Source organism: Opisthocomus hoazin, chromosome 3 (genome assembly GCF_030867145.1).
Source record: "Opisthocomus hoazin isolate bOpiHoa1 chromosome 3, bOpiHoa1.hap1, whole genome shotgun sequence".
Lineage (NCBI taxonomy): Eukaryota > Metazoa > Chordata > Aves > Opisthocomiformes > Opisthocomidae > Opisthocomus > Opisthocomus hoazin.
The window spans coordinates 27,581,085-27,601,890 of NC_134416.1; positions in this window are offsets into that span (position 1 = coordinate 27,581,085).

Genomic DNA, 20,806 nt, shown 5'->3' on the forward strand with positions numbered 1-20,806 from the left:
ACCACCTAGCATCTGCCAGCTGGGTATAGGTGTCCTGAGCCTGGCTGAGGGCTGGCTGTGTCTTTCCTTTGCTGGAGTCTCTCTTAGGAAAATAGCTCTCTGGAAGGTGTTTTGTGGTCCCACATCTTTGTCAAATTAATAACTGAGAAAGTATAGCCCATCTCCACAAGTAAAAGAATCCTGCTACAGGTGGTGGCATGCTGAAAATATAAGGTAGTGGCCTCAATCTCCAGGTGAGTTGCAGGAGGATTCAGCAAAATCTTGGTGGATTAGTCTGGGAAAGGGGTGGTCACCCATGCTACCTACTGGGGCTGCTGGAGAATACCCTTCCCCTGAAGATATGCTTGATATATCCCTAGGACTACATCACTTGGGTTATCCTAAACCTTGCCTAAGGATCATTCAGGCTGTCAGCTCAAGGATTTGTTCTTAAGAGATGATATTCTATATCATATGAAGTCTGCTTAGCAATAAAACCTAAGATAAAGGAGGAGGAGGGGGGCATTTGTTCTTACGACATTTGTCTTCTGGAGCATCCATTATGCATACTGAAGCCCTGCTTCCCCGAAAGTGGCTGGACGTTGCCTGTTAATGGGAAGTGGAGAACAAATCTTACATTTTCCTTTGCTTCCATGCGCTGCCTTTGTTTTTGCTTTATTAAATTGCTTTTAGCTTGACCCACACGGTTTTTTCCATCTTATTTTCTCCCCCTACTCTCATGCTGAGAAGGGGAGTAATAGAGTGGCCTGGTGGGCACCTGGCATCCAGACAGGGTCAGCCCACCACGATGGAGAAAGCGCTTGGGGGACCTTGCTAAAACTGCATGAGGATGGCACATTGGGGGGGCAAAGTGTCAACATCTCCAGATCCTGAGAGGGCATGGAAATGCTGCTGAGACAACCACTCTGAGAAGGCTTCAGAGACAGCCGTGGCCACTCGTGTACCTGGGAACATGATGTGACGTGACGTTACAGAACAGAGCTAACAAACTCCTTCCCTGTGACACTGGGGAAACCTCTCTCGCAGGTGACTCCTGCCTTCGGATCAGGAGCCTGAATCACACCAGAAATGCCAATGTTGGGGAGGAAGAGGCGAGAAACTCCTCAGCCTGCACTGACAGCTTGGGCAAACATGGCAAATTATACAGTTTTTCATATGTGCTAGGACTTCTGTTGTGCTAACAGCAATGTTGGTGGCCTTTTTGTTAGGCTGGGAAGCCTACAAGAGTCACACACAGAAAGAGCTGCTGTCTTGTGCAGCAGCTTGTGTCTGCCCATGCTAAGCAGTTACGACTCAGACTCAGCAGAAGCAGATCTCTGTCTATTCCGTTGCTGAAAGAGGTTTCTAAAGAACATCTCTACAACCTGCCTGTATTTTTATACGTGTAAACTTGTAAATGTATCACTCCAGCTCTGGGCAAGCTGTGAAAAAGTCGCAGGCAGAGTGGCTGCTAGCCCAAGCGCTCCCACAGAGTTGGAAACGGGGTGTGACAAGAGATGCTGGGGCCACCGCTCATTTTGCACAGGCGCTTAGGAAGCTGGTTGTTGGTGCTGTTTGTGAAGACAAGCTTGCTCCTTGAAAGCTTGATGCTGCTGTTAACGGGTAAAACTAAAATTTCTTTCCAATTTACTAATGTCCCAAGAAGCGATGCGGATCAGCTGATGTAGGGAGGTCATGCTTTCAACATGGCAAAATCCTGCCCTTGCCTGATAAACTCAGCTGAGGAGTCCTCTAAGCAACACTACAAAATGATACATACTCCTGTTGCTAAACATTTCTGTTGCCTGGGTAGTAATAAACAGGATAATTGTTTTGGCTTTGTAAGGAAATGGTTAGGAATAACATCAAAAAACTTGCTACAACTCTTTTCCTGTGGTTCTTAGGGGCCCTTGAAATCCATAGTAAATAATAATATTTATTATTAATATTTAACATTTACCACATGGTAAAAGCAATGAGTTAGGCATGCTGTTCAATAATAGTCTGCTGCTGCTTTGAGTTCCCATAACATAGTATGCTCCCAGAGTTTTGAAATAGCATCATTTTAAAGAAATGCCTGCTAGTGCCATGCATGGAGGCTTTGCTGTGCAGGCTGGTACCAAAGCCAGCAGATGCCAACGGCAACAACTCCGTGTGCCAGCTAATGGACTTTGGAACTGCCAAGGTATGGCTGGAACAGACACCTCTGGTCAGAGCAAAGCCTAATTCTGCCCTGGCAACAGGTACTGGACAGTGTCATTCACCTAATTTCACTTTTGTCTCCATATTCTTGATGCAAGGTAGTCCATTAAATATCAGACGACAAATCAATGATTTGTAAATGCTGTGTGCTGCAGAGAGACTTCTGCTCGTTTCCTGTGTGAAACTGTTTATTTATTTTCTGCAAAACCTGTAGGCTGGAAATTCAGACTTTTAAACTGAACATAATTCTTCCAACACAGCAGGATAGCAATCATATTCCACACAAAACCATCTGTAGTAATAAAAAAACAACATAAACCCCAGAACTCACAATGAAAAAGTGCTCTTCTTTTCATTTTTTAAACCTTCTTCTTTGCAATAGTGATACTCCTCACTACTGGTACTGCGAGCCCAGATGGGTCTGCCACATTGGTCTAATTTGCTTCTTAGAATAGGAAAAAAAAACCACTACCAGAGATACATCATTATCAGCCTACCAAAGAAGGACTTTTCCATAGCACAATGACTGCTGCTTTCTTCTGTCAATCTGAATTTTTAACCTCTTTCTCTGTGATGGACTGGGCACCAAAGGAAGGGGAATGTTTTGGATATTGCAGAGTAAGAGGCTTCAAGGATATTTGGTTTTAAATATTTCTTTCCTTGATGACGACTCAGCTCCCAGGCCACGGGGCGGCGTGAGGAGCAAGGAAGCCTCATGCAACTCGCAGAGCAGCCCAAGTGACCACTCAAAGGTGAAAGTCCGCACCATCTGCAGGCAGCCCAAATGCCTCAAACCTCCCTCCTTCTAAGGTCCTGAGCCCAGCTCGGGCATCCTCACAGCACAGGCTCAAAGCTTCGCTGAGTGTCGATGGGAAGCGAGTCTTCTCTGGGGAATAAAAATCTTGGGTTTGGGTCTATGAACATCCTCTGAGTCCAGTTCTTTAGGTTGCTGGTGGGCAATTTTGTCTTGGATTTTATCAGGGATTTGTCTGAATGCTCTCTGGGTCATTTACACGCTGGCGTCAGAGCTGTGGCTAGAGGCAAATTGATTCTCTGATGTCCTTGTAAATGAATTAAAAAATCATTTTAAATACAGTTGAGAAAGGTTTTTCAGGCTCCCGTGAACCTTTCAGTGCTGGGTGATTCTGGCTCCAGATCTTTTTCTTGAAAATTCCTTTGAAATAAACATGCAGAATCCCACAAAATTGGTTAACTTTAGTAAGACTGAATGTTGCTGTTCATAAGAAATGACCAATCTAATTAAGGAAGTTTTAGGATTAGCTCCGTTTTAATTTCCAAAACAGAAAATTAGATCAAAGAAGAGAATGGAAGGACTTTTCTAAGACAGAAATTACAGGAACGGATTTCCCTCTCCTTTGCTCAGACATGGCGTTCCCCCGGGTGAGCGTGGTATCAACAAGAGGACAGCCAAACTTACAGATTCGTGTGCAACCAGGACTGCTGCAGTCAGTAGGACATTGCCATTCGCTTCAGGATGTGCAGGCTCTGACTTTCAGATGCACGTTTTCCTTTAAAGTAACTGCACGCCGGTTCATAGTTTGTGTGTTTATGTATGTGTATGTGGACCAGATGCACAGATTTGGGGACCCCAGAGAATTTCAGTGCTTTCAAAGGATGTGATGTAAAATTCTGTACACTAAATTTATTTCTTCCCATGCAACTGTGTACAATCAGTTCTAATAGGAGCTAGACACTTCCTGCACGTCTGTTTTTTAATGGAATCTGCTAAGTTTTATAAGGGCCATATTTAGCTGTACATCCTCTCAACTGTTAACTGTATTATCCTTCTAAGGAAGTCATTAACTGTTCACTAAACACTCTTCCTATAGTGGTTTTACAATGCATGCACATTGAAATGTGGTTCTCTGTGGGCTAAATAGCTCTTCATAGTAAAAGAAACAGTGTGTATGTATGTGACTAGAATAAATGAGGAGAACCTCTAAAATGCATGGCAAGATTAGCAAATAATTTCTTCTCGCCTGCCCTCCAACAGATCCTAACACAAACTTCATATATTTAAACAATTTCCTTTTTTTACAACTGATCCCGGGACTATTGCTCATGCCACCCAGAAATGATATTTTCAGTTACATTTTTGTTCCAGCTTGAAGAAGAGAAATGATTTTTCACATCCTGACTGGTTCAGCATTTGCAGCTGAAGCTGCATTCTTCCTTGCGTCATCTGGACTGGCTCCTACATTTCATCTCACACTGTTCTGTTATGCTTTCCATGTACAAAGTGGAATCATCAACTTTCAGCCTAAAAGGTCTATTTTAAGACGAAGGGGAAATAAAATGAGGAAAATCATAAGTGAAGTCTCCATGAAGAAGTTCTCTGCACTTCCTCTTTATGAGAACAAACTGGAGACTGCCCCTGGCAAATATGAGGTTTGTTTTAATGTAACTGTACAGTAAAGACCTTAATTCTTGAACCTGCCACAGTCCTGCTCTTCAAAGTCTGCACAGAGTTTACATGTGGGTTATAAATCAGAAAGAGATAGCACAGAAATAGACGGTCTGTACTTCCTATGGGATAATGGTATTGCACTCTGGTGAGCTGCAGGTTAGTTTATTTGCTCTGTGTCTCATGCACTTGAATAATCAAATGTCAAGAAATTAGAAACCGTGTTCCTTTCTTCACTTACCTGCCTCTGCTTCCTTTGCAAAAGCAAAAAGAAAACCCCAGCAATTCTTACTTTCCAACATATATGCTTTCTTCCTGCGGTTTGTGGTTCTTCCTGCCCCTAACCAAGATTTGTAGAAGTATGTGAGCAGGTGCCCAAACAATGTCAGACATTCCCACGTCAGGAAAACTTCCCTTTGCAACTCTGCGGGACTCTGCAGCCCTCGGAGGTGGCTCGGTGGTAAAGCAAACTATGCGCAGGCTCGCATAATCCACCTACTCTGCTGTCCAGTCCTGTGGGCTTCTTCTCCCAGGCAGTGGTAGACTGGAAACAAAAACAAATGACAGAAGAAAAATTATCCTCCTTTCTATTTTTGAGAATTATGATGTTTGGGGTCTTTTCTCCTTTCTGAGTCTGTCATGGAGAAGGCAAGAATGGGTACGGTCACAACCCCCGTGCGGTAGCAAAATGCTGAGGTATGGACACACAAACAAGACCGGCTGTCCCACCCGGCTGCTAACATATATTTGAAGAGAAAGAAACAATGGGATGGCCGGGATGATGAAACCTTGCCAATGTGTGTGCTCAGAACAGGCTGGTAACAAGCCTGGGAAGGTATTTGCATGCATCTACATGTGGTGCAGGAAACGAAGAGAAACATGAGCAACGACATCAGCTGAGACCAGCCCAGCAGGACCACATTCCCCAGCCAGTTCCCCAGCCTAGGCACATGGGTACTTACAGCCAGCGCCAGGGTTTCTCGGCTTATCCCGGGATGCTGATGGTATCATGACCTCAGCCTGACTTTTGATCGCTCTGCGGTCTTCTGCCCAGCGGAGGGGGTGGGGGAGTGGGAAGGAGGTGATAGATCCTGCCTTCAGTCTGGCAAATGGACACCTCATGAGCTCTCAGGCTCTGCCAAGCTAAGGGGCCACGCCACATCCTTCTTCCCAAAACTGCAAATCCCAGGAGTTTCATAACTGGGAAAGTCCAGAATAAAATAAGAAGAAACTTCTTTGAGAGTTTTTTCTTCATCTGCATTTTTAGGAGGCATGACCAAGCTCTCAAAGTTGTTAGCCTAACATTTGGCATCCATTTAAAAAATATTTATTTTCAACATCCACGTAAACAGGATCTCTTTTTCTCCTCCCTTCTAAAAGAAAAAAAAAAACGTTGGCTTATAAGTTTCTAGGAAGCTAAGAGAGAGTAAGGGCTTGTACAAAGCTGCATGTGTCCGCTCCCCATAAATCTCTGCCGTGCTCAGGTGTTTGTAGGACTTGGTCCTTTATGAGTAAAAACAACAGAATTTCACTGAACCCATTATGTGTCAAAACAAAGATTCCTGGTGCAATAATGTAAGAACAATGAAAAGAAAATATTTCAATTTTTACAGAAAATAATGGAAAAAGCTACTTTTCAATAAAATGCCCTGCCTGCTTTTCTAGAAATAGTCAGAGCTCAATGTTTCAAAAAATCTCCTACATTTTGTTTTACTGGTTGGGGGCTACATCCCTCGATGGAGCAAGGAAAATGTCAGGATGGCAATGTGTGCAGCAGACGCGATCCAAGTCACACAGAAGGGCTGTCGTCTGCACGATAGGCTTTCAGGGGGATCCCAGGGGCCTCATTCACAGCTTGGACCCCACCGAACATGGCCCTGTGTAAACTCCCTGAGACATGTGCAGCCAATTTAGTTTTAAGAGCAGAAGTATAAAACGAGTAGTTGTTATTATACAGTATGAAATGGATGTGGAGGGGATGCTTTCGATTAAGGAGCAGTTTACCTCTATTACTTGCAGCAATAAATGACTACTCAGAGAGTGGGGCAATGGGGAGAACAGTCTTTCTGATGCAGAACTTCAGTGTAAAAGCCAAAGTCTGGTGTTTGGGGTAAAGGCAGATCCCTGTGTTGTAGAGCTGCTGGAGGAACTGCTGCGCACTGACTCTCAGCAGATGCAGAGAATCAGACTGCCTTGCCAGAGCTCCTTGAGCAAAGGCTTCTGGCAAAACTCCTCACCAGCGCCCTGAGGAAACTGCAAGCTTGGTTACAAGCGAGGAAACAAAACATAGCTTTTTGCAGTGGAGGAATGTCACCAAGAGACTTTTGCAATTTCTGCTGGGACCTGCTGCTCAATAGACTTGCAAATGACCTAGACCAAAAGGTGGGCAGGAAGGTGAGAACATTTTCTGATGGTAGCAAGTATTCAGGATAGCAAGGCACCCTGGATTCCCCAGGGCAGAGCTATGAATTTCAGCCCTATGCATAAAATACATGAGAGAAACACCTGAACATCTATCTCCTAGTGGCAATGCTGGTAGCTCTAGACTGCCAATGGCATGTTGTATGTATGACTACACTGTAAATAGATTTATTTCAGCTTATCTTTTAATTAAATTCATGTCTGTAAGCTGCAAAAACCAAACACTTCCTGGGGACTCAGAAGAGCTGTGCCGGATGGAATGACGTTCTTTGGCTTTGAGTGAGATCTCGTGGCTAGTGAGAAAGTATGATTAAGAAAGACTAAAACATCTGGAAAACAGCTGATGATGATGTCCCCCCAGGAGACATAATCAAAATATCCTGAAAGAATATTTTTGTTGCAGAAACAAGACCAATATTGCACACAGAGAAGTATTTTTTCTTGGGAAAATAAAAAAGTGTCCTTGTCCAAAAGGCTTTTTTTTCCTCTTCCAATTAAAATTTAGGAAACAAATGGAAACAGTAATTCCTCCTTTTTCGGACAATGAAAATAAATGCTTACTAATATCTCCATATTTAGACAGGCCAGCATACTTGGAGGATATAGTCACTCATTTGGTATCAAGGGCTTCTTTGTTTGCAGAAGCAAAAATAGCATTTGTACAATGCTCGTGGACACTTCTGCCTTCAAGCATAACATGGCCGTACTACAAAATTGCAAGTGATTCAAACTGCCTTTGAAATCAATGATGTCAAGATCCAGCTCTCTCTTGCTGGTGAGGCTAGCTCCAGAGGAGTTTACGGGATGTTCAGGTGAACATCAGCCAAGTCCCATAGGGGTCTTCCCCAGAGCTGCGCTTCGGGACTCTGCAACGGCTCGGGCGATGGCCAACAGCCTTCTGGCAGGACCTCCCTCGTTAGCCTTGCTTCTTAATTGGACAGAGAGATAGCTGCGCATCAAAGCCCCATTCAGTGAAGGAAGAGTGACCTGCCACTATCGTCTTTAAGGCCTGAACTCATTTCCTCCCTGGCAGAGCCAGAGAAGTGCTCTCGTCTGGCGACACGGGGCTTGGCTCTGCCCTCCACGGCCATGTGCTGCATGGGACGGCACAGAGCGGGGCATGTCAGTCTGCAGCACAGCTCAGCCTGGAATGATGAGCAGCAGCAGTGGATGCTTGAAGGCAACCTGGGACAACCTCTCAGCTGGTTCCCTGCCATCCCGACAGAGCCATGCCCTTTCCCACCCGCTCTGTGCCTTGTCTTCTCCCTGCAGGGTGTAGACTTCCCCGCCAAGATGCTCAGTCAATCCACCTTTCGCATCATTTAGCCACCCATGTTATTGTCAAATATATTGATTTATCAGGGGAGAAGCAATACTCGGAGAGTTCAGTCTGCTCAAGTTTTCCTCGAAGACCTGCTCTGCGAAAGCAAAGATTTGATAGTGATGAGTTGTAGTAAATCCCTCACATCAGGAACAGGGCTGGACAGCTCGAAAATTAAGAGAATGAAAGCCCTATATTTAAAAAGGGAGCAGAGAGGAAAACAATCTGGGTTTAGGGAAAAACAATTTCCCTAAACCCCATGAGGTCCAGTTCTGGGAGGCTTTGCACAATTTGAAACACATTTTGTGGGGAAAGGTATTTACAAGCATGCAGCTAACAGGAAAATGGGATAAAATCATAGACATAGAGATTTTTCTTTAATAAGCAGCTGACCATATGGATGATGGAAGTTTTATGGATCACAGATCTCATCTGTCTGGACTTGAGTGAAACGGCTGATGGGAGGACACGAGGGGAATTGCGTGTTAAAATGGGGAAGGGAGGATCTCAATTATAAATCTCGATGAGAAAGAAAAAGAAATAGGTAATGGAAAAGGATGAATGGTGAATTAAGAGATTAGACTGGGAACTGATTTTTTTTATATCTTCAAATAGACTTGACACAAAACACAAAAGTTGCTGTAAAAAGTCTGGTTGTGACACAGAGCTCCAGAATATTGACAGGTAGGGAAGGGATATTGCATGGGGAGAACAAGGTGACTCTTCTGAAGGCACAGATAACAGATGGGACTTCAAGAAGTGTAACGAAAAGTGGGAATTGAGGATTTCAGGAATAAGAAATGAGGATTCCTACAATAAACCAGGAATTAAAAGGAACAGAGGAAGGGAAAGATGTAAGTGCCTCAGTCATTGTCAGGCTACAAATCACCAAGGCAATGTGACAGACAGTGCAGTAAGTAGTGAGACTTTTCCAGTAGAAATGGGAATTGTCGATACTATTTTTCAAGCCTCTGGTAGGATGTAACCCAGAGGTATGTGCTCGATTCTGACTACCAGCAGTCATAAAGGATGAACTAAGCCTGGAAAAAGAGCAGGGAAAGAGCAGCAGGCCACATCTAACTTGTCCAAACCAGGAGGACTTCAGTTCCTGGGCCTCAATGCACGTGCCAGGTGCATCCCAACTGGTCACAAAGCAGAAGCTGGCAGCATGCACCCCTCCTGTCCCTGCCATGGGTTTTGGAGGAGTGAAACCCGGGAGCATGGTCTGGGCAGCTCCTTGAGCTGGCTAAAGAGGGGAATGAGACCTCAGAGCTTCCTGAAGAGCATTCCCACCCCTCTGGCTTTCTGGCTGCCCCAGTCACCTCTTACTAGGCAGGACCGCGTGGGGCTGTCTCTTCCAGCCTACCAAAGCAAGGCCTGGGCAACTGCTGTCTGTAAGTCCTTTTCTAGCCATCCAAGGACACGGAGGCTCTGGGTCAGCTTCCAGGCAGAGGGGACAAAAGAAGCCGACGAGATTTAAGATGGAGATTGATCCATTTTGTAAAGGACTTTAATGAGTTGCTGGAGCACTTCTCAGTGACGTGGGAGCCCCAAGTTCCTAGGAAGCTATAGACTCTGTGTTTTTCCACCCACTCAGTACCAGCCGTGCTCCCAGAGGACCGCTGGCAGCATCAAACAGATGACTCCAGCCGTGTGGCGCAGAGCTACAGGAATGCTGGCCAGTGCTGTTTTCAGATATTAACCTTTGATGATGTCATTTAGTCAATCATTGCCTGAACTATAGCAGCAAAAGATTCCTTCTTCCCGAACGTGAGTATTGCCTAGTTCTGTTCTATTTCTAGGGTATTTTTCTCCACTTCTTTTCCATTTCCAAGGAGGAAACCAATGAATCAAATGGCTTTAAACCAACATTTTTTCAGCATGATATTTTTCCAATATGTCTTGTGGGCAGCAGTTGCTATTACCAGCCTCTCGTGCCTGCCTCCCTATGATTCGTTTTTCCCTTCATGGCAGCATTAAGTTATTACTTTCTTGCCTTTACCTGCAGTGTTTCCAAGGTGAGTCAAGTCATTTTGGTGGGATCTCAGAAGCAGGCATGCTCGGCTGCAGTAATTTCTGGCACATGACAAGTACCACATTCTGGCTTGCCAGCAGCAATTAGCTCCGCAGTGTGAAGTTAGCCTCCACAACAAGGTAAGGGAAGTGAGAAAATGGCAAGGAAATGGAAGAGTTGTGATCCAAAATTTCGGCTAGTCAGAGCCATCTGAGCTCCCACACTGCAAAGGTTGGGCGAGATATCTATTAGTAAGGCTGCGTGACTCAACGCTTCAGTCCCTCTTCACGTCCTTGTGCAGCTGTGCTGAAGTCAGGGACAGTCCACGTGGCTCCAGCTATTTGGAGTTTCAGTATTTTTGCCCAAGTTTCAAACAGTTACCAGAATGTAATGGGAAATGTGATCACAAGGATTCTGGACTTGGTAGCTTTCCTATTTAGTTAATAAGCCCGTTTATTTAGACTTAGCCATTTCCTGTGGTCTGCAGTGTATTTCCAGAGAGGAAACTCAAGTGCTGCTGTACAACTGCTGTGTGTAAGTACCACCGAAGAAAGACAGTACATAAGACACTTTCATTTATTTCACAATTTGGAAGTAATCACTCTCCTTTGTAGTCACATGCCTTTTACTCAAAACTCTCTATGTACTTCCTCTTGACACAAAGATACTTTCTGTTGCTAAAATTAATGCTTCCTAGACACTAACATCGTGCCAGAAGAGCCAGTGATACCACGGGCTCAGCACCACCCGCATACATCTCTGTCCCCAGCCAACACCTTGCCAGAAGGAGTCAAACCTGCCCGTGGGTGCAAGCTTGCCCGGCACAAAACCCACTCCCCAGCACCCGACACACGGCTCCTAACGACCTGCTTTGCCTCCAGCTCCTTAGCACTGTGCTCGCACTCTTATTCCACAGAGGGGTGCCAAAAAGAAGAATTGACTTGGCCTGTCCAGCCAAGCTGAGTGTAGGACTGACGGCCTCTTGACTTCCAACCATGAGTTAAATTCCCATCTGGCCCTGCAGTGACGTTCACTAACAACAATAACAAACTCTCAAAACTCTGTAGCATCCTGTTGCTGTCCAAAAACAATCCACTTAGGAAGAAGAGCATCATCACTCAACACAATGGAAAATGGAAATAAGTAAAAAAGGACAATAAAGTGAGGTACATTACAACTATTTGCCAGCTCCAGGTAGCTCACGTTCTACCATCAGGCCCTCTCGGAACTCATCCCTATAACACCAATTAAATCAGTTGTCAGTAGTCTGGCTAAAGATAGCCCATGGGGCAGAGTTAAAACAGAGGAAAGAAAATCACAGCAATAAAGGAAAGTGAATCTGAGATAATATGCATAACAGCAAACAGTAAGAAACCCAGATCCTCTTTCCAGCACATTAACAGTTATTAAATTTCCACTGGATCATTACAGGTGTGTATGCAGGATTCACCAGATAGTTATAATCCCAGTTCTTGCAGAAGGTTTCAGCTGTTAATGAAGGGACTGGTAAGAGTAACCCAAAGCACCGTGCTGTCCTCCTGCGCTGCTGGCCCTGCACGAGCCTACGCCCTCCAAAGTACCGGGTGGTTTGGTGTGGGTAAGTCTGGGAAGGGATTTGGGAAACATATTCACAAAGATATTATTTAAGGGACTGAAATTCTAACCAGCAAATTTGTGGCCAGATTTTAGCGTAACGTGTATTTATTGTTTACCCAGAAAATTGACTAATTAACAGTTCTTCTTATAGCCACGGCAACTGAAAGTATTTGTGCTGGCCAGGATATGCACACTGACTCTGAAGGCAAGCTATAGTTTGCATTTCTAGCCAAGGCTGTTCACCGAGTCCTTTGCCAATGGGGGTTTTGGAGTGAAACAGCCTCCCTGTCCTTCTTTTGGAAAGACTATCTCATAAGCCCTCAAAATCTCATATCCTCTCCTCTTTCCCCTCTTGTTCCCACACTGTCTCTGCACATGCTGCCACCAAGACTGGTGGTCCCTTGCCCATGGCAGCCAGTTCTGATGGGAGACCAATAGGACCGAGCGGAGCAGTCCCCAGCTGACTGGGGAAATATTGCCCAGGTCCAAGCTCCTGAGGCAGCCGCAGCCCTACCCATGCCGTTATAAACAAACAAGATGGTTCAGGTTCGTTAACGGTGGAGTAGGAGCGGTTCAGCCACCTAGAAACTTCAGTGGGCTGGTGGAGACGGTGCCCAGCCCAGCAGGTTCTGTCTCCCTCCGTCCCTGTCCATCGTGTGCTGGCCTGCGGCATCTGGCAAAGCTCAGAGCTGGGGATAAGCCAGTACGCTGGTGGCCTAGAAACTGAGGAAATATTGACAGATGGATGGACTTTAATTTGTGGAGGCAACCTCTTGTGCCACTGTCTTGTAGCTGATTGCGTACTGTTCCCGCTTTTCCAGTTAGTCCAATGCCATTTCATTGGAAAATGCATGCTTTCTCACATATGGGTTTTCGGGGTTTTCTTTGAAGCTCGGACTGGGAGTGACTTTTAACCAGCTTTTAAGGGTTTCCCAAAGGGAGCTCCACGGGCAGAGAGTCCAAAGGCTCTTGAGCAGTGCTGTATGGATGCTGTTTTGTACAGATGTGGCATTCGCAATGTTATCCCACCACACGCAACAGAGCAGGCTGTCTTTCATCTTCCCTTCCAAGCCATCACAGTATTTTATTTCTGCTTTTAGCCAAGGAAAAGACTGGAATAGTTTCTCCTAGTAGCTGCCAGTGGGCCTGGGGGCCGGGCTACAGATCTAAACCTAAAGCTTCCTTCAGTGCAGAAGTACAACCCAAAGGAAAGTGGCATTAGAAGAAACTTGTCCGGATACTATCACTGCTGTCTGCTTTTCCTCCCAGGCTAAGGATTTGTATCTAATTTAACTCTAAATTTCTAACTAACTGGCTTTTTGATTTAACAGGATTGGCGGGGGAGGGAAAAGCTGTCATAATTTGTTTCCTCACCCTTTTTTGTTTTTTTTTTTTAAATCAAACAAATTCTGGAGGAAACTGTTTTACAAAAAAAAAAAAAAATCCAGCAAAACTTGGAGACCATCTAGTCCCAGTTTCACACTGGTTTCTGGAGCAGTCACTCACACACATACATATGGGTGTAAAATACTGCAGAAAATCTGATTCTGGAGAACTTCATCTAACATATGTGACGAAAAGTATGTTTATATTAGGGGTGTTAAATATATACATCGTTTTATATATATAAGATTTTCAGGCCAATATTAATGCTCAGAATGCTAAAAGGTGGCTCACTGCGTCCATTTTATGCAACAGAAAAACTGACCAGTGATTGCTACCAGCTTCCTCACGCTCAGGTCTGAAATTACCTTCACTCTGTCTGCAAATGCCTTGGGAGACATTACTTGAGGAGAGAAGGCGTGAAGCAAAATCCTGCTTGTAAGATGTTAGCACATACAGACGTGTTGGCTCCAGAAGAGAAACTACAATGACAATTAGATTTGGCCATTGACAATGGAGCAGCTAATCACCAAAACTAAAATCAGATTACCTGACATAAAAGTCTGTTGCCTGGCTGCGGCCGAGTTTCAGATGTTCTTATTATTAAGTGTACCGAGAGGAATTGCAATCTCGTTATCTAAACAAGGACCAAGAGCCCAAATCAAATGCTGGACCGATTAAACAGTGACTTCCTGTGTCACCTCCAGCACGCGTGCCCGTCTCCCTGCTAAGCCCCGAGCCGGGCGCTGCGCCTCCTTGGACACCTCCAGCCGGGCGCTGCCTTCAGCTCCCCACCAGCCATGTCTTCTCGATTCACAGCACCCAACCCTCAGCTCCAGTTTAAAAGACGATGTAGATGCAAGCTGAAAAGTCTCAGTGTTTTGTCTTGCTGGTCTCTTGCGCTATTCCACTCTTTACGTTCACACATTGGTTGCAGGATTGCACTTAAGTTCAACAACAAATTTTCTCCTCTGCTGGACGTGTGAACCATAGTCAGAGGCAGTGCAATGTCATGTTGGCAAATATTTGGGCTTCTTGGTATTTTTGTAACTTTACTAATATTCAGCTGAAGTTTGCAGATGGGTTTAACTGAAAGGTCAATGAAAGAACATCTGCATATTGTAAATCTAATAACCATGGAAGAGGTAATTTGTTTAAATTTAGGAAAAAGCCGAAGTAAACTCTTTAAAGAAATCACTCATATATTTGAGACTATCAGTGGGGTAATAAAAATAGAAATTATGTACATGGGACCTATTGTGGTACAGAAACTTAACCTCAACATATTGATTGAGGCAGTTCTTGTCCCTGGATTAATATATGCCTATGAGTGAGTGTTTGCTTTAGGAAAGTTAAATAGAAAAGCCATGAATAAATATAAAGACTGAGATGAAATAGCCATCTGGACTACATTAGACCAAAATGCGTAACTGAAGAAAAGAGAGCATACATTCTTTGATCCAGTCACGCACAACTGAAATGAAAGTAAACGGGCAAGTCCTCTTATCTAATCATCGGAGAAGAGTTTGCAACACATGTGAGTGAGAAGGACCACTGCAGGGCTGCAACTGGGGCCACCTCTGCGGCAGGAGGACCCTGGAGGTGCCAGCCGCAGGTGTCCTCATGTCGGGTGCTATGTCAGAGCCAGGACTTCAGCGTAAAACCACGGTGGGGACATCCATGCAGTGAGCCAGGGTGGGCAGCTGACCAGGAAAACACCAGTCCCTTTTAATCCAGATCAGTCTTGCAAGCAATGGCACAGAGAGGGAACACGCGTTGTCATCCCAGTGCCTTGAAGTGTCCTACATTTGATTAAGGAGGAGGACACAGGAAATGGATTGCCAGAAAGTGCTAATGAGAGTGACAGCCCATGCTTCAAGAGCTTGAATTCTGCCTCAGCCTTTGAACCCAGGGCTGCCTTGGGGCTTGCGCTGGTCTTCGGGGTGTGCAGCCATACTTGACACTAAGGCAAAGGAGTGGGCAGAATTGAGGTCTACTGAACAGATTTTGTAACCTACTTTTGAAATCCCAGCCAGCTCCTGAATGAGCTAAAAACTAACCAGAAGCTGCCTTCAGCAACCTCTGCTTTCCTGAGCCCTGCCAGCTCCTTGCCCAGGCAGTACCCTGCCCAACATCAAATCAAAGCCTGGAGCAGGTGGATCTGCCTCCTGGCCCCTTCGTCTCTTGGCCAAAGATGTGCTGTTGATGTCCTAGATCAGTAGTGTTGTGCTGGCAGAAATCTAGTGGGTAAACCAAGGAACATCAGAAACGTTTCCCTGATGTAGATGACTTGGCTCACATTCATGTTCCTAGCCTAGAAGACCACTGAGCTTTTCCAACAGAGCTGTACCAACACCAGGAGAGCTTCCCTGGCTGAATACAGGTACTCCTGGAGAGGCACCCTCAGGTTAGACTTCTCCTCCATCTTTCCAGCTGAGCCCCTCATATCTGTGGTGCTTTGTCTAGCCCTGACGTGTGTCCTAAAGATGCTCCACTGCAACAGAAACTTGAGGGTTGACCTGCTGAAGTCTGATACAATGCTGATACAAAACCCCCAACATCCCTCGATCATCTCATCTCACATAGGGTTTATCAAACTAGTAGGTGTGATTCTACCAGTGTGGTAAGGTCCTCCCACTAAGGGACAACGACTTTTGGAGGCATGGGTGTGGTGCTGAGTGAGGGGGGGTGGAGGGGCCTGGCAATCAGGGCATAGCATGGGGCCAGGAGGCAGAGACATCTGCTCGAGGCCCAAGCAGGAATAAGCTGCTTATTGGTTTGGTGATGGGCAGCACGTTGTCTGGCCAAGGAGGTGGCAGGGCTCAGGAAAGCAGAGCTTGCTGAAGGCAGCTTCTGATTAGTTTTTCACTCACTCAGAAGCTGGCTGAGATTTCAACATCTGGCTCAACCACAGTGGACCAAGCCTTCTCCTAGCAGAGCCCTGTCTGGAGCGAGGGAAGAAGACATTCTGTTGAAATCAAGGAAATAATTTTTCAAGATCCCGTTTTCAGCTGCCAGTTTCTTGAATGGCTTTTCCATTTCTTCCCTGCGCCTCAGTTCTGCGCCTGTGGTGCAGTGTTAACACGACTTGTTAAGGAACAGCAGAACATAAATTCAGCTCTTCTGTGCCGAGGGCAATAGGCTGGCTAATAACCTCAAAACAGCTCTGTGGCCAGCAGCATAATATTATCTAATAGTTTTTCTTCGTTGTTTTCTCAGCTCACAGAGCAAGGAAAATGATTTGCAAATGTTCACATACAAAGATATACACACACACGTACATATATACATCTACATTTTCTGACATTGCAACATAAAATATTCACATGGAGAATTTTTCCACTATTTCCCAAGCTCAAGCAGAAAGTTCTTAGAACAGTTTGTCTGACTGACACTATGTAGGTCATTTCATAGTTTTTACAGGATAGACATGATGATTCCAGAAAAAGAAGGTGCCAGAGCCTGCCGATTTTGGGAGAGAGTGGGAAGCTTTTAAAAACTAAATTTTCAAATCCTTGAAAAATTCTTCTTTGAGTGACTTCCAGACTGAGACAGACCCATTTCAACTAGCTTTGTCACGCTGTGGCAAAGTTGTCTGAGTAACTGAGAGATGTGTCTGATACACCTCCCTTAATGTTACCAAAAACTGTACGATGAGTCCTCTGACACCCTGGTCATGATGGGTGCTCTTTGGTAACAACCATCAGTCGAGTGAAGGTGGGTCCTTCCTTCCAGTTAGTTAGGAAAATCTGTATGCCAGGCCCTTACCTCCAGAGCAAAGACACAGCAATGGCAGCTGAAAAAACACACTACGCCTTTGAATAACAGGTCTGAGTCCTGACAGCTCCCTTATTTAAATCCAATCTGCGGGCTGGAAAATGACTGGAAACAAGTTTTCTGTCACTGGCTGTATCCACCACAGTCCTGTCTATCCTTTCACTGGAGGATGACTTCCCTTTGCGCTCAGCACTTTGGAAGAATGTTTTTGGTTTGGTTTTTTTTTTTTTAATTTTCATTTCACTATATTAAATGAGTAAAACTTGCACAACAGTTCAGAGGAAAAGAGGATACCCCGTATTTCAGGCACTCTCGCTTTCCAACACTGCAAGGCCACCCTCCTGCACTGTCAACATCTTGGAGAGAAACAACAAGGGGAAATAGTTTGCATGAGAAACATTGAATTTTCAGAGCAAACACCATATTCATATTTGTCAGGAACGAAAAGCACAGTTTACAGCCACGTGCGGCTGAATATAAGTTAGTTTGCATGGCAGAGTTAACATTTATCCCTGCTGGGGGGGGAAAGATGTAGCTTAAATGGGAACCCCCTGGTCAGATTTCTCCAGCCGCAGCCCCATGCAGTCCTGTACTGGCCCTTTTGGTCACACCACTGCAACCTGCCACTGGCCACCTCCGAAATGGAGGGGTTTGTAAAGAAAACACTGTACTCCAAGACCAAGAGAAAGGGACTTTTTCCACCACATTGTTCTCTAGACCTGAATCCAAGCCCATCTGCATTTGCAAACCTACCAGGAAAGCCCTCCGTGCTCTTCCTTATGTAGTCTTCATTGTGGCTCTGTGAAATCCAAAAATGTTGTCTGAAAATTAGGTCAGGGTGACCCATTTGAAACAGGAAGGGTGAAGTCAGAGGGTGAGGCAGATCTTTACAATGATAAACAAACACAATTGCTAACTTTTGTCCCATTTCCGAGTCAGTCTCTCAAGGTCTGTAGTTTCTCGTCTGGAGATGTGGCTTAAAGTTCCTGCTCCGTTCTGACTGTTCACGGAAGCATTCCTTGCTGGAGCTGGTGTCCTCTTTGGCTGCTCTTAGCTGTGCTTATCCAGCACTCCCAGAATCACTGCCCATCCCTGGAGGTCTCTGGCTCTGTGCTTCATGGACACAAGACCCTGTTTCTTGGTGGACGCAATACCCTGTCTTTTTCCGGCAGCCTCCGGCAGATTTGGAGAATAACTCCAGCCTGGTCTGGGGCTCCCCAGTGGGACTTCCCATCGCTGACGTGGTGCTGTATGTGCTGGGCTTGGTAGACCATGTCTGCCTGCAAGAGCAGCTCAGCGTGCTGCTCGCTGCCACCCTCCGCTCGCAGGGAAGCCAAGAGGAGCCCAGAGGTCCCTCTGATGAGGTCCAAGCTCTGCAACTTCCTTTGTCGTTTGGTGGGGACCCGCTGGAGATACTCAGGGCACACTGTGAGAGCTGATTACCTGATGTGGACTCACTAGCGGTCATACACAGGCCACCGGAGGAAAGATTAGGCGATAGAAAAGAGGGGGAATGCTGTATGTCTGGAATTTGTCCTCTTTCCACCCCCGTGCCTGTTTCCCAAGTTGAGTTTAAAGGTTCCGTACATGTGCCGGGCAAGCACCTCTTTCAGGCTGGATTAAGAGGGCAGTAGCTGCTCTGCAAGAAAAAGACATTTCTGGGGCTGTAGTCTGGGGGAGCTGATTTAGCCATCCCTGTTGAGCTGGTAGGTTTGATACTGCTGGAGGTACTGAGCTGCGATATCAGTCGACTGTCACAGGGTCCAGGTGTCAGACTTGCATTAAGCAGCTCCCCCCAGTAAGAAATGGAGGTTTAAGAGGGATGGGTAGCCAGACTTTCTCCAGTACAAGCCAATGTTCTCAGTTGTTGTCTAGTAAATCATGGCTGTAAATAGGTGACCTGAGTAACTTGGCCTTAGATTCACTTAAATGGATGCACGGATCCGTCTGTCATAAAACTCCCTCAGCTTTGGTGGTCTTATCTGCGACTGGCAGCTTCTCGCACTTCATTCCAGCTTGGTGGCAGTGGGAAGGGCTGAAGCAGGCTGGAATGGAGGAGCTTCTCAGGATCTTTAGTCCATCCAAGGCCACTTGAACATCAACTGGTCGCTGAAAGTATGTGCAGTTTCTGGAGGGAAGGTGGAGCCCTGGGTCTGGCAAGGGACCTGCAAGGCAGGTGTTTAGTCCTCGGTCTCTAAGTAGGAGTGTAAACACAGGTAGGCAAAGAAAAATTTTCCACAGAAAAAAAAAGGGAAGAAAAGTCAGCTTGCACACATTATTTTCATATTGAGATGCACTTGTCAGGAGCCATGAAACCAACACTTCAGTAAGAAAGCAGAAGCCATGAAGGGCTCATTTGCTGACAGGCTGAGTCTGCTGTGGCTGTTGAACTCGAGACCTGCAGGGAAGCTCAATCATTTATACCATGCAAAAAAACCACTGGGCTTTATCATAGCCTGCCACGGGAATACAGATGCCTGCAGTTCTGGGGCTGTAGCTCCGATCAGCGGGCAGGGCTAGAAAGGCGGGAAAACTTCATCGCCCAGGGAACTGAAAGCAAAACAAACCCCCAACCTGTAAAAGGCAGCTTAGCAGGAGAAACAGATCGCACAAGCTGATTTCTGTAGGCACTGCTTATCATTTCAAGTGCTGGAGGTTTCACACTTTAAAGGCTCACTTCCTCTACAGTGCTCACACAACGTCAGTATAATGAGATTTCCCCCTCCTCCCCGGTGTCAGTCATTATCCTCCAGCCTTCCATGTGTCTTATTCAGATCATAACCGCTAACGGTTTGTGGGCTTTTCTGCAGACTTACCCATTCACATGTAATATCAGAACAATAAATAACTGCAAATCATTCCCATGGTTTGTTTTCCCAGTGCTATTAGCTTTTTTCAGACACCTCAAAAAAACCCACACAAAATGAATGGTCCTGATCCATGGGCAGCGATGCCTATGGCTCGTGGTGAGGGAGCTGATCATTATAGAATAGTTTGGGCTGGAAGGGACCTTGAAAAGTCATCTAGTCCAACTCCCCTGCAGCGAGCAGGGACATCTTCAACTAGACCAGATCGCTCAGAGCCCTGTCCAACCTGACCTTGAATGTTTGCAGGCGTGAGGCATCTACCACCTCGCTGGGCAACCTGTTCCAGTGCTTCACCACCCTCATCATAAAAAATTTCTGCCTGACATCCAGTCTAAATCTACTCTTTTTTAGTTTAAAACTGTTGCCCCTTGTCATGTCACAACAGGCCCTGCTAAAAAGCCTGTCCCCATCTTTGTTATAAGCCCCCTTTAAGAGCTGGAAGGCTGCTCCAAGGTCTCCCCGCAGACTTCTCTTCTCCAGGCTGAACAGCCCCAACTCATCTCACAGAAGAAGTGTCCAGCCCTCTGATCATTTTTGTGGCCCTGCAGATTCTATCTGCCATTCTCTCCTCTCCCGTTCTGTCCGCTCAGGAGTCTGTCTGTCTGTCCTACACAGTTTGCCAACCCGCACCTCTGGCTTTCAGGCAGGCAGCGGGCTGGCAGAGGTGACGTGTGAAACCAGGCCGAAATCCTGCTCTTCACCCTGTCACACGCATCCTCCTGCACGTGCACAAACCAGACGGGACCAAACACAAACAGTCAGTGAACCCTCGTAGTTCAAGGCTGGTTTTTATCCAGTGGTGCACGTAGTAGCCCAGATAC